This window comes from Panthera tigris, chromosome B3 (genome assembly GCF_018350195.1).
Source record: "Panthera tigris isolate Pti1 chromosome B3, P.tigris_Pti1_mat1.1, whole genome shotgun sequence".
Taxonomy (NCBI): Eukaryota; Metazoa; Chordata; class Mammalia; order Carnivora; family Felidae; genus Panthera; species Panthera tigris.
In genome coordinates this window covers 14,955,401-14,968,575 of record NC_056665.1, presented here as the reverse complement: position 1 = coordinate 14,968,575, position 13,175 = coordinate 14,955,401, and the positions used below count along the sequence as shown (strand labels likewise).

General features: G+C 41.3%; 1 long non-coding RNA gene across 5 annotated transcripts in view; it reads left to right on the top strand.

Annotated features, from left to right (window-relative positions):
* LOC102972919 overlaps window positions 1-13,175 on the top strand; it is a 69,175-nt gene that overhangs the window by 25,117 nt on the left and 30,883 nt on the right. For all 5 annotated transcript variants that reach the window (XR_006218431.1, XR_006218432.1, XR_006218434.1 and 2 more), the window contains exon 4: window positions 2,665-2,750. This is a non-coding gene — a long non-coding RNA (uncharacterized LOC102972919). The remainder of the gene's footprint in view (window positions 1-2,664; window positions 2,751-13,175) is intronic.

The window sequence follows — 13,175 nt, the reverse complement described above, 5'->3', positions numbered from 1 at the left end:
ACTTAGGAGTAGCCTAATGGAAGTTAGCCACGTAAATCCTGGCCACGGACCAACTTTTCTTTTCTTTAAAGATAATTGGCAATTATTGGGATTGGGTCTCTAAAAACTAGCTGTTGCAACTTATTTCTAATGATGAAAAATTAGAAGCCAACTGTATGTCCAAGAGGAGTAGACTGGTGACATACACATAGCAGATCAATACTGAAATTGCTGTGAAGGCCGTAACAATATTGAAAACTCTTTTTGACATACCCTTAAGGACAGTGAAATGGCAAACCCATATGGGAACCTAACTCTAGATGCAGATCGCCCATGAACTTGCCAGCGTGGTAGAGTTGCAAGTAATTTTATTTCTTTAACAATTTATTTCCTAGAATGAAATACTGAGTGGATATCAAAATCCAAGCATTGCACCAGCTGTATTGTGGGGCCCCCCTGGGCTGGAGGAAGAGGATTCCTTCCTCTGTTATCCCAGAATGGCGGCAGCGGGAGGGCTTTCTCCTAAGTAGGGCAGAGGACGCGTTGCCCTTACAAACAAGGAGAAACTGTACCAATTCTCCTTAAGGAGACTGGTTTAAACAAACACTTGTAAGAGGAACCTGATGCTTCAGCACAAGGGTAGGATTCGTCATATCTTCCCCAGCTACTATAAACACACCCTTGTCTCCTGATCTTGATGGATTGATTATCTTGTGGGGTGGGGGGGCAAAGAAAACTAGCAGATGGGATTGCCAGAGTGCCTGACTAGTCTTCAAGGAACTGTAGAAAATGGGAGATTTACTGGAAATTGAGAGATCTGCAAGTGGTGATTTACTTTCCAAAATATTTCACAGGTGACTTTGGGAAATGCTTGAAACACTCGATAGCCCATGAATTAGATGCGGAGTTTCAACAGGATTTAGGAGAAAATCTTAATTGGATGTTTGGTAATTTTTTTATCAGAGGGTGAAGGAGATTTAGAACGTCAGGCTGGGAAGGGAGTTGGGGATAGAAGCAGAGATCATGTGGGTCCCACATGGGTTCACTGAGAACACTCTATGTCAAGCTGACTTATTTTTTCTGATAAGGTGAATACATAGCAGGCGAGGGATGTTATAGACCAGGACTCTTCAAACTGTGATGTGTAGGGGCACCTGGGTGGCTCAGTTAGTTAAGCGTCTGACTTTGGCTCAGGTCATGACCTCGAAGTTCATGAGTTCGAGCCCTGCGTTGGGCTGTGTTGACAACTGACAGCCCGCTTTGGATTTTCTGTCTCCCTCCCCTTCTGTCTCTCTCTCTCTCTTAAAATAAATAAATCGACTTAAAAAAAACCTGTAATGTGTGAAGGAAGTCGCTTAAGGATTTTGGTAAGATGCATATTCTGAATCAGAGTGCCCAAGATTTCTCATTCCTAAAAGGCTGCTGGCCCAGAGACCATACTCTGAGTAGCAAGGCTCTAGACCGTGGGCCCCAAATGTGGCTTGTTAAAAACCAGATTCCTATGCTGTAGTCCGAAGGTGCTAATTCATTAAGCACAAGACTGCAGTTTTTCAATTATGATGTTCTCTCCTAAGAAACAACAGCTTTCGACACTACCTAGCAAGTTACAATATCGTTATAGTTTTGATTACAGCCACTTAGGTATATTTCTAACTGGTTAGACTATTACTCAATCTTTGATGAAATGGATTACGTCTACCTCTGTACAACTTCTTTATCTTGTACGTACTTTTATTACTGCATAATTCATCTTTCAGTTTTGAGCGATTCAGCTTCTCCTATACATGCCCTCCTTCTTGCCGACCCTTAATGGACTTTGTATGCCGTTACTTCTCTCTGAACCGAGTCGGGCATTGACTTGTGCTGTGTCCCTGAGCTTCAGGGGCTCATGTGGCCAATGGCCATGATAATACTTTCTCTATCTACTTTGACGAGGACCAAATCAGAAGAAGCCCGAAAGAGTATCCAGAGCTTGATGTTACATATCAGGAATCTTGGGTTGTAGGCTGTTCTCTGTCAGATCTGATGTGACCTCAGGCACAAGTGACTTTGTGTCACCAATAGCGAGAAGGTTGTAGAAAGTATGAAGTGCTAAAAAACTGTGTTTTTTTTTTTAGTATTCATGGTCGGAAAATATAATATATTTTTTTAATTGGCAAAATTAACACGCCAAATTAATTGAGCAGCATTTAATTAATATCATTAATATTTCCGTGACTTCTCTCCATTGGCTGTGTTTTTTGGTGAATGCCTACAAGAGGAATCCAATAGATAAGCATCATTTTCACCTGACACATAGGCTAGATTCCCCCTATGCAAGATTCTAGCTGGGGACCATATTTTTTGGCCCAAGTTGCCACCATGGTATGTAGAGATCGCTCTCTTTCATGTTGCGTAAGCCCATTGTGACAGCACAGTGCCAATGGCACCCTCCATTTGTGTTTGACCTAGAGTTCCCGTTTTCAATCCCTCTTTGGCTTTGGCCAGAAAAAGAAGTCAATGATTATGTGTCAACTTCGCTGCCTCTAGGGCCACCTTCTCCCACTGGTCTGTGAAATCAGCATTCCTGTGATGGTATCTCATTTATAACATTCTTTGCCTAAACATCAGTGGATTTCAGAGAGAAGAAACACAGACAACTAATTTTTTAAATTAAAAAAAAAGTTTCTTTTTTTTTTTTTTTAGGGTGAGTCTCTCTAGCTGAAGACATCTACTGAAGAGAGTCCAGCTAATTACATGCAAGGATTAACTTCTCAAGGACCCAGAAAAAGGTCAGTTGGAAACGGTAAAGGCCTGAAAGATAGGATGGGTTAAGAAGATGGGCTCCAATGGCCTGGGCTCTTATTCTAACTTTCTTGCTGGGTGATGGTACATAAGTTAGCCTACCTCTCTGGGCCTTCTTGCTGGGTGATGTTAGGTGAGTTAGCTTGCCTCTCTGGGCTTCTGCTTTCTTCTCTGTACAGTGAGGATTAAAGGAGGCAATCGATTCTATTAGAATCTATACTGATAGGAGCAGAAATATTTGTTTGGTTCCCCAGTGTCCTCCAAGTGCCCAGAGAGGTTCTCTGCACATAGTAGGTGTTGGATGTTTACTGAATGACTAGCTTCCTTCCAGAGTGACAGAAAATACGTAAGCCTTTTTCTGAGTTCCCTTCTCAACTTTCTTCACATTCTCTCAAAGTGATGCTTCGTCGGAATATTCTTATTGTTCTCTAGCAGTCAAATGGCCCCAGTATTTTGTTTACCGTGCCAGACCAACACTAGTGGCATAGTTAAAAGTCTAAACATTCCGTGGAGTTTCACATCCTCCAAAATGTTTATTGATTCAAAGAAAGTAGATGCAAATATTTGAAGCTTCAACCAAGTTTAGGCTTCTTTTTTTTTTTATTTTACTGTTTACAAAACAAGGTATTTTATGGATGTAATTTATACATCGAATAGAAGAGGGCTATTCCCAATATTATCTTTATCTTCTAGACATAAATAACAAACAACTCCAGTAATCAAAATTTACTACAATTGTAATAGATTTTGGCAGAGTTTATGGATTGCATACCCTGCTAACATAACGCCGACTTCCAAAGATAGAGGCCAGGATTTTTAGTTTGGCTTTGTTAAGTGGAAAAAAAAAATCTACTACTGTATTTGTAGCTTTTACTACATTCAAGAGATTAATTTTCATAAATAAAATAGTTTATACCGGCTTCTAATCAGAAAGTTGAAATTATCTGAGGCAATGGAACCACTAAAAACTTGTATACTATGAAAATATTTCAATAATTAATGCATGCTCCATCTAGAGTAATTGACAGGAGGTCATAAACGTAATGGGCCATCTGTGTTTGATTTGTACGTGAAAATGCTTAAAGGGATAGGCAGGTAATTCTAGCTTCTCTGGCAAGGAAGATTTGTTCCAACTCCTCCAAGAAACAGAGCCATTTACTAGGGGGATTTGCTTTCTTCTTTCTTAAAGTCTTTTCCAGATTTCTGCTGGAGCTACGCACTTCTCCTTGCTACTTATTCTCATGCAAGAATCTCCTTTAGAGTTAGTATATGTGGATCACAGCCATCCTCAACAATTCTCCTTGGTTGTCCTGGCCTTTTCAATAGGAACTTGAAAGCCATATGTCTGATTAAAAAAAAAAAATACCAGAGGCTCACTCCAATGCTGTGACTTTACCACTGATTTCGCTCAATCTGACCACTTCCAAAATTTATTTCGCAATTTGTCCTCTTCCGTCAGTTAAAAACCACCTTGCTTATATTTGTAAACAAAGAGGAATAGAGCCGCTAGGAACCTTAGCAGCATTTTTGTAATTCAGTCCTTTGGGAGTGGACCAGAATCACAATATTTCAAGGTGTAAAATGGTCTTGGTGAACATCAAAGGAGGTTCTAGAATTCTCTATGCAAGGACACCAAAGAGCGTTGAATAATTGCCTAGAAGGCTGTCCTGAGATCCAGACCCACAAGTTCATCCAAGAGCACCTATTCAGCTGGCATTTACTGAGCATTTATCATCTGCCACGTGTTGTGCTAAGTAAGCAATGATTATGCTGAAAGCCACGTTGTTTGATGGGTTGAACTAAACCAACAAAGTCCCTGCCTCATGGATCTTACATTCTAGTAAGTGCAACTTTTTCCCTAGACATCTTATAGACACCACGAACGCCATGCTAGAAACCTAAATGTGCCATCTCCCCTAATTACCTCCCTTCTAAAAATCTGTTTCTCCTCCCGTATGCCCCAGTTTGGGAAAATGTGCCACCCAGTTGTTCCAGGCAAAAACCCAGGATGATCCTAGGCTCTTCTCTTCATCTTTCCTCTTCACCAGAGCAACCCACAAGCTCTGTCCGTGCTAACGACCTACCACTGTTTGACTCTGCTTCCTTTTTTCCATCCCTGATGGTAACACCCTTAATTAGGTTCTTTAAAATTTTTTTTTTTTTAAATATTTATTTACTTTGAGACAGAGAGAAAACAAGCAGGGGAGGGGCAGAGAGAGAGGGAGGTGAGGATCCCAAGCAGTCTCCGTGCTGTCAGTATAGAGCCTGATGCAGGGCTGGAACTCAACGGGCTGGGCCAAGAGATCATGAACCGAGCTGGTATCGAGTCGGACGCTTAACTGACGGAGCCACCCAGGCACCCCACCCCATCTTCATTCATACATATACATATACATATGTATGTATATATTTGTCTGGAATATTGCACCAGCCTCCAGTAATGCTTTCTTACCAATCCAGTTTTCATACTGTTGCCAGAATGGTATTGTTAACATAAAATGCTAACATCATTCTGGCATTTCCTTGTAAAAGGTCCTTCCTGGGATGCCTGGGTGGCTCAGTCAGTAAAGCGCCGACTTTGGCTCAGGGAATGATCTTGCAGTTCGTGAGTTCGAGCCCCATGACGTGCTTTGTGCCTAAAGCTCAGAGCCTGGAGCCTGCTTCGGATTCTGTGACTCCTTCTCTCTCTGCCCCTCCCCTACACTCTCTCTCTCTCTCTCTCTCTCTCTCTCTTTCAAAGATAAATAACCTTTAAAAAAAGTTTATCCTAAAAGGCCCTTGCTGCAAGAGTACTACAATTGCCTTGGAGACAAAACCCAAACTTTTTAACATGGCCAAAGGACGACTCTTGCAAATGTGGGCTGGGCCAGATTCTCCAGGGCCACCTCTTGCCACATATCCTGCTCTGTAGTCACATGGAAGCGTGTCCCCTGACCACATGATGGGACGTTACTACCTTTGAACGTATAGCTCCCTCTCCCTGGAATCCTTGTGTCTTCACCCATCAAACTCAACTCAGTTGATGCCTTTCTCTTCTACACAGCTGCCCTTTCTTGAAGCTTGCTTCGGTTATTAGTGGCTCCTATTGGAATATTCTGGATTTGCCTCTATGGTAGGTGGCATAGCACAGATCTGTCTCCCTGTCTCACAAGGTCACATGGGCCTGCATATGGGAGATGTATTGAATAGAAAGTATTGAAGGATATTCATCATGTGCCCAGCCTTGAGCTATGTCTGGTCTAACACATAACAGGGTTGAAAGCCAATTCTCATATTTGTCTTTAAGTGGGACTGGCAGAAGACGGTTACTCTCTTCTTTCTCCCATCCTGTTATTTATTTGAAACTGATTGTTAAATCACTCCCAGCCTTCTCTTTTCCAGGCTAATTTTTCTCCAGTGTCTTTGGCTCTTGAGTACTTCTTAATATTCAGCTATGTCCGTCTTACAGCTCTTATATACAAATACGTGGCTCTTAATACTTTTAACCTACGCTCTTCAGGTTTTCCAAAAAGCTCTGAGAAAGATACAAGAAAAAAAAATCAATGCATTTTATTCCGGTTTTTGAAATACAGGAGAGTTTTTCAGTTCCACTATGGCATTCTACACAATGCCAATTGGCTAAATAAAAATTAAAAAAAAAATCCCCCAAACCCAATTCTTTATGTTTTTGACGTGAGGAAGATAGAGTATCTGGATGTTGAACTGAAAGTTTGGTTTTTCAGATACATTTTTGGTTTTGAGCAGCCACAACCCCTCTCTTTCTCTCCTGTAAAAGTCAACAAAATACCAACTATCCTGATTTTTTTTTTATATATATTAGAAAGTGAGAGAAAGATGACGAGCGGGGGAGAGGGGCAGACAAAGAGAGAGAGAGAGAGAGAGAGAGAGAGAGAGAGAGAGAGAATCTTAAGCAGGTTCCACGCTCAGTGTGGAGCTCGACGCAGGGCTCAGTCCCACGACCCTGGCTGGGATGGTGACCTGGGCCCAAATTGGGAGTCGGACGCTCGACCGGCTGAGCCAGCCAGGCGCCCCATCCTTCTGATTTTTAATCAGAAAATATACATATAAAATATAAATTCAATAAAAAATCTAAATGTGGATCTTTACTATTTCCTGAACATGTGTTCATTTTCATTGATATATAAAGTGCACGTTTGGAATGGTAAGGAAAATGAGAACTTTAAAAACCGTTAATGAGCACAGTTAACTATATATTGAAGCATAGGGGCAGTTTGCATAGGAGAACTCCAGTTATACCAGGAAGAAAATGCAGCAGGCGGGTAAGGAACCTGCATGTGTGATTGTTTCCAACACTGCTAAGGGCACTCAGTGTCCTGTGCTGTGTCGGATGCCCCTGGAAGGGGACACAGGAGCGTGATGTGGGTCAATCTTTGTTCCTCTTCTTGCACTGAGCTTATGCGGCTGATTTTGCCTTTAATGGGTAGGACTAGTTGTTCTTAATTCCATGCTGATGATCTGAAGAATTTTAATGTATTTTTTCTATGTATTCAAACACTAACCCCCCCCCCCGCCCCAATATTAAACAGCCACCGACTTTGCCACCCAGATGTGTAGACTTCAAAACAAATAACAGTGACAGGCTAGAGGCAACTCAGCCATCTATCGGACAAACGCACAGCCTGATGAGACAGAAGATTAAAAGCTTAAGTGGGGACAGTTTGAGCTGGTTGAGATAGGTGCAGCTGTGTTTTCCACCAGAATCTAGGTTCTTCTATTGTTTTTGATATTAGGAAAGCCATGTATACTTGTTACAGAGAAAACTTAGAATATGTAAAGAGCAAAACTAAGAACATCCTTAAAATGAGTTTTCCTTTCCATTACAAATAGGCTGTTGTGGGGACGCCTGGGTGGCTCAGTCGGTTGAGCATCCAACTTTGGCTCAGGTCATGAGCTCGCAGTTTGTGAGTTCCAGCCCCGCGTCGGGCTCTGTGCTGACAGCTTGGAGCCTCGAGCCGGCTTCAGATTCTGTGTCTCCCTCTCTCTCTGCCCCTTCCCCGCCCATGCTCTGTCTCTCTCTCCATCAAAAATAAATAAACATTAAAAAAAACAACAAATCAGCTGTTGTGATCCCATTCGTATATATCCTTTCAGTACATAAAATCATATCCTGTTTCACATACACAGATCTATTTATTTGGTATTATTTTTATGGCTTCAAACGATTCCATTTTCTGGATTTACTAATGTGTATTTAACAATTCACTTTTATTAAACATTCCGGTCATTTCCTGTTTAAAATTATTTTTTAGGTTTATTCATTGTTGAGAGAGAGACAGAGAGAGTGAACAGGGGTGGGACAGAAAGAGAGGGAGAGAGAGAATCCCAAGCAGGCTCCGCACAGTCAGTATGGAGCCTGATGTGAGGCTCGAACTCACGAACCGTGAGATCATGACCTGAGCCAAAACCAAGAGTTGGACACTTAGCTGACTGAGCCACCCAGGTGCTGCAACATTCAGGTCATTCCTAACTTTTCTCCCTGTCAACATATTGCTCTAAAATGTATGTAGTAAGACATCTTGATTGGCATAATCATCTCAAGAGGTTGATGTACTTGACTAAGAAACTATTGTTTGTTGAGAAGGCATATTGTGTGCTACAAATCAGTTCATGTATCTTTTTTAAAAAATTTGGGACCTATAGAAGACTGAGAATAAGATATGAGTACATCAAGTTAACATGAGTCTTTATTTTAAGTTTTTAATGTTTGTTCATTTTTGAGAGAGAGACAGAGAGACAGAGCATGTATACAGGCAGAGAGAGAGGGAGACACAGGATCTGAAGCAGGCTCCAGGATCTGAGCTGTCAGCACAGAGCCCGATGTTGGGCTCGAACCCGTGAACCGTGAGATCATGACCTGAGCTGAAGTCGGATGCTTAACCTATTGAGCCACCCAGGCGCCCCAGCATGAGTCTTTGTTTTAAAAACTTGGATGATATGCCTTGTGAACAAACCAGTTCAGTGTTTGAAAATGATAGGTAAAAAAATGTTTGGGGGCACCTGGCTGGCTCAGTGAGAAGAACATGTGAATCTTGATCTTGAGGTCATGAGTTCAAACCCTACATTAAGTGTAGAGATTACTTAAAATACATAAAAACTTGAAAAAAATGTTTAGAAAATGGGGTGGATATTTTACAGTGATGTGGTTATAATAGGACAAGGAGTAGACTTTGGAGACCAATGGACAGGTGTTTGAATCTCAGCTTTCTGACTGGGCTGGTCATGACTCCTTGAGTCCAGGCTGTATGTAGGTGGTAACACCTAACATTATACTTGGCAAGAGTTGGCATTCTTTTAAGTTGGTGGGAAGAAGTAGGGTCTCAGAACAAGAGGAGGGTAAATGGAAGATGGGGAGGAGGAGAGGATAAGAGTGTGAAGGAGATACTAAAATGATTCTGTGTGCCTGAGAAATGGGGAGAGGATTTGGTATCGTCTCCGAGTGCAGTACTGTAACTGAACCCAATGATAGTGATGATGATGATGATGATGGTGGTGATGGTGATGATGGTGGTGATGATGATGATAATGGCAGTGATGGTGATGATAATGGTGGTGATGGTGATGATGATGGTGGTGATGGTGGTGATGATGATGGTGATGATAATGGTGGTGATGATGATGATGATGATGGTAGTGTAGTGGTGATGATGATGATGGTGATGATGATGGTGGTGATGGTGGTGATAATGGTGGTGATGATGATGATGATGGTAGTGTAGTGGTGATGATGATGATGGTGATGATGATGGTGGTGATGGTTGATGATGATGATGGTGATGATAATGGTGGTGATGGTGATGATGATGGTGATGGTTGATGATGATGATGATGGTGATGATAATGGTGGTGATGGTGGTGATGATGATGATGATGGTAGTATAGTGGTGATGGTGATGATGATGGTGATAATGGTGATGGTGACGATGATGGTGGTGATGGTGGTGATGGTTGATGATGATGGTAGAATGGTGGTGATGATGATAATGGCGGTGATGGTGATGATAATGGTGGTGATGGTGGTGATGGTGATGACGATGGTGGTGATGGTGGTGATGATGATGGTGATGATAATGGTGGTGATGATGATGATGATGGTAGTGTAGTGGTGATGATGATGATGGTGATGATGATGGTGGTGATGGTTGATGATGATGATGGTGATGATAATGGTGGTGATGGTGATGACGATGGTGGTGATGGTGGTGATGATGATGATGATGGTAGTGTAGTGGTGATGGTGATGATGATGGTGATAATGGTGGTGATGATGATGATAATGGTGGTGACGGTGACAGCTAAAGTAGAGCATTTACATTAATGATGACGATACCAGCTCGTACTTTCACAGCACTTTTTATGCCAAACAGGGACTGTAAGTACTTTAAATATATTCACCATTTATTCCTCACCACACCCTATCAGACCTGGCTCTTCTGCTTGCTGGAAAGATTAAATAGGTTAACATAGGTAAAACGCTTAAAATAGTGCCATAATTGTTTGTAGAGAAAGTCCGCCTTTCACTGAGACACAGAGAGGTTAAGCACTTTGTCTAAGGCCACACAGCCAGTCAATGGCAGGAGTGGGGTTAGGACCCAGCCATATGGCTGGAACCCATGCTGCCTCGAAGAGATCTCTGGCCACGTGGGACAGTGATAAGTTGCAGCTGCTCCTGCCCTGACTTCATTTCACCCACAAAATAAAAACAAAAGAGGTGCTTCCTTTCTCCACAAGAATGGCCCTGAATGCTGAAGTTTTCCAATCACGGGCGCTCAGTGGTCAGCTGGTGGTACCATTACTGCTGCGTCATTTCACCTCGTCTGACACACGCCATCCCTGTGGCCCTCTTTGGGGTGAATTGGGTGGGAAGGGCACTGTTTTGAGAGGATTGGTGGAACGTTATTTAGCGAAGTGGAAACAAGATACAGACCCAGCCTGTAGAAATGTCACCATTATTGGGAAACGATTTAAACGTTCCTTAAATAATCGTTGGTTCCAGGACCACTGAGTTAAGACCGAGCTAAGGTTCTCTGTTTCTTGTCCTTTCCCCAGCTCCTCTTCCCCTTACCTTGCTTCTGCCCAACTGTTTACCACCTCAGTACCCTGCCCCGACTGAAATGATAATATTAATAACAATAGTGCTGGGAACTCACAATTATGGAGCTCTTATGTGCCAGGCACATTCATGCATTATCTCATTGAATCCTCATAAGAGCCCTCCGCGGAAGGAGCTATTTTTTTAAGACCTACTTTATATAGGAATAAATTGAGGTTCTGAGAAGGTACATCACTTAGCTGGTAAACGGATAAGGTGGAGTTGGAGCCCATCTCTATCTTGCTTAAATCTGATGCTAGATCTTCTCATCATCCAATGCACCAGAATCACCTGCACTGAGTGTCCATTTTTCCAGCATCACCTGATCCTTAAAAGGTAAATGGTAGGCGTACATAGATTTCCCCGAGTTAAATGCTCTAGCAAGTGTTTTTGCTTTCCATGACTTAAAAAATTTTCCATAACATTTTAATTCTACCACGGGCAAAAAGCTGTACTGAGTAATCTGGGGACACAAAGAATTATTTAAAGAGGAAGATGTCCTAACCTTTGTGATATATATATATATATATATATACATAAAATTTATAATACAAAGGTGGCAACTGTGGAGGTGTGATGTTCAGCTACAAAAGTGTAGTTATAATATATTATGAGTGGGATGCCTGGGTGCTCATTCGGTTGGGTATCTGACTGTGGCTTAGGTCATGATCTCGCGGTTCCTGGGTCTGACCCCTGCATTTGGATCTGTGCTGACAGCTCAAGTCTGGAGCTTGCTTCAGATTCCGTATCTCCCTCTCTCTCTGCCCCTCCCCTGCTCATGCTCTGTCTCTCTCTCCCTCAAAAAAAAATAAACATTAAAAATTTATAATATAGTGTGAGTATACACTTACTACATGAGACATTGAAGCAAACTTTATTCAGGAAATAACTTGTATCCCAAAATTGGGATCCCTTATTGTTTGACACAGTAAGGATTCAGAGTAAATTTTAGAAAACTCAAATCCAAAGTAGCATAATAAAATAAGAATGTAGAAGGAGGGAATTAATAAGATAAAACCTAAAACTAATGAAATAGAAAACAAACATAAAAAGGGATACGTAAAATCAAAATTAGTTTCTTTGAAAGATTGTTGAACTAGATGCACCCTTGACAAGCTTGATAAAGAGAAAGCAAGATAAATACGACATTATTAAGGAATATAACCACAAAGATGGAGATAAGAAAACTTACTGGTAGATGTTATGTACAATTCTGTAGAAATAAATTTGGAAATCTAGAGGCAGTGGAAAATGCCCTGGTAAAAATAAAAATTCTTAAAGTAATTATTTTAAGAAACATGAATAGACCAATTATTGTAGAAGTCATTGGAAAGAAAAAGATCTATCACTAAAAAAGGCACCAGACCTAGATGGTTTTACAAGTGAATTCATTACATTATTTGTTTTTGTTTTGGTTTGTTTTTTTTAAACAGAGAGAGAGAGAGAGAGAGAGAGAGAGAGAGAGAGAGAATGAACGTGCAAGTGCAGGAAGGGCAGAGGGGGAGGAAGGGAGAGAATCTTAAGCAGGCTCCACACTCAGTGTGGAGCCCCATGTGGGATCTCATGACCATGAGATCATCACCTGAGCCAAAATCAAGAGCCAGACACTTAACCAACTGAACCACCCAGGCACCCTGCATTATAGTTTTGAAAATCGATTGCAGTGTTATATAAAATCTATTCGACCATAAAAAGGAAAGATACTAAAATAATTTTCTGAAGACAGAGTCTTAGGACAGTACAGAATTTGAATACCAATTTGTATAAAGAATTATGTACAGAATATTAGCAAATCAAATCCATCAGTGTGTCAAAAGCATATGACACCATTACCAGATAGAGTCTATTGCCAGAATATAAGAATGTATCTTAACTCTTCCAATTTTACATAAATTGTGGGAAGACTTCCAATCACTTGTAATGGATGTGATGGTGGCCCATGAATTGTTAATGTCTAATTCTTAAATTTTGATTCTTGAATAGTTTGGAGATTGTAGGAGTGAGGCTGGGAGGGAAGGGGGACTTTGGGGGGAAAGAGAAGGAGTCATTTGGCTTTAGGCAAATGTATTAGTTATTTGTGCTGATTTATTTCATTTTTAAGCGATGCCAATTGAAGAGAGGAATCATAAATAAAGAATGACCCCTTAAGGAATACCTACCATGTTCTAAACCCTTGGCTAGGTTCTCTGCCTACAATGTCTTTTAATGGTTTAGTCAGGTCTGGGTTAATATGCAAACAGAGCGCATACATGCACACTCACATCAATGGAATGCCTTCTAGAAACATTCGTTCATAAAGGAA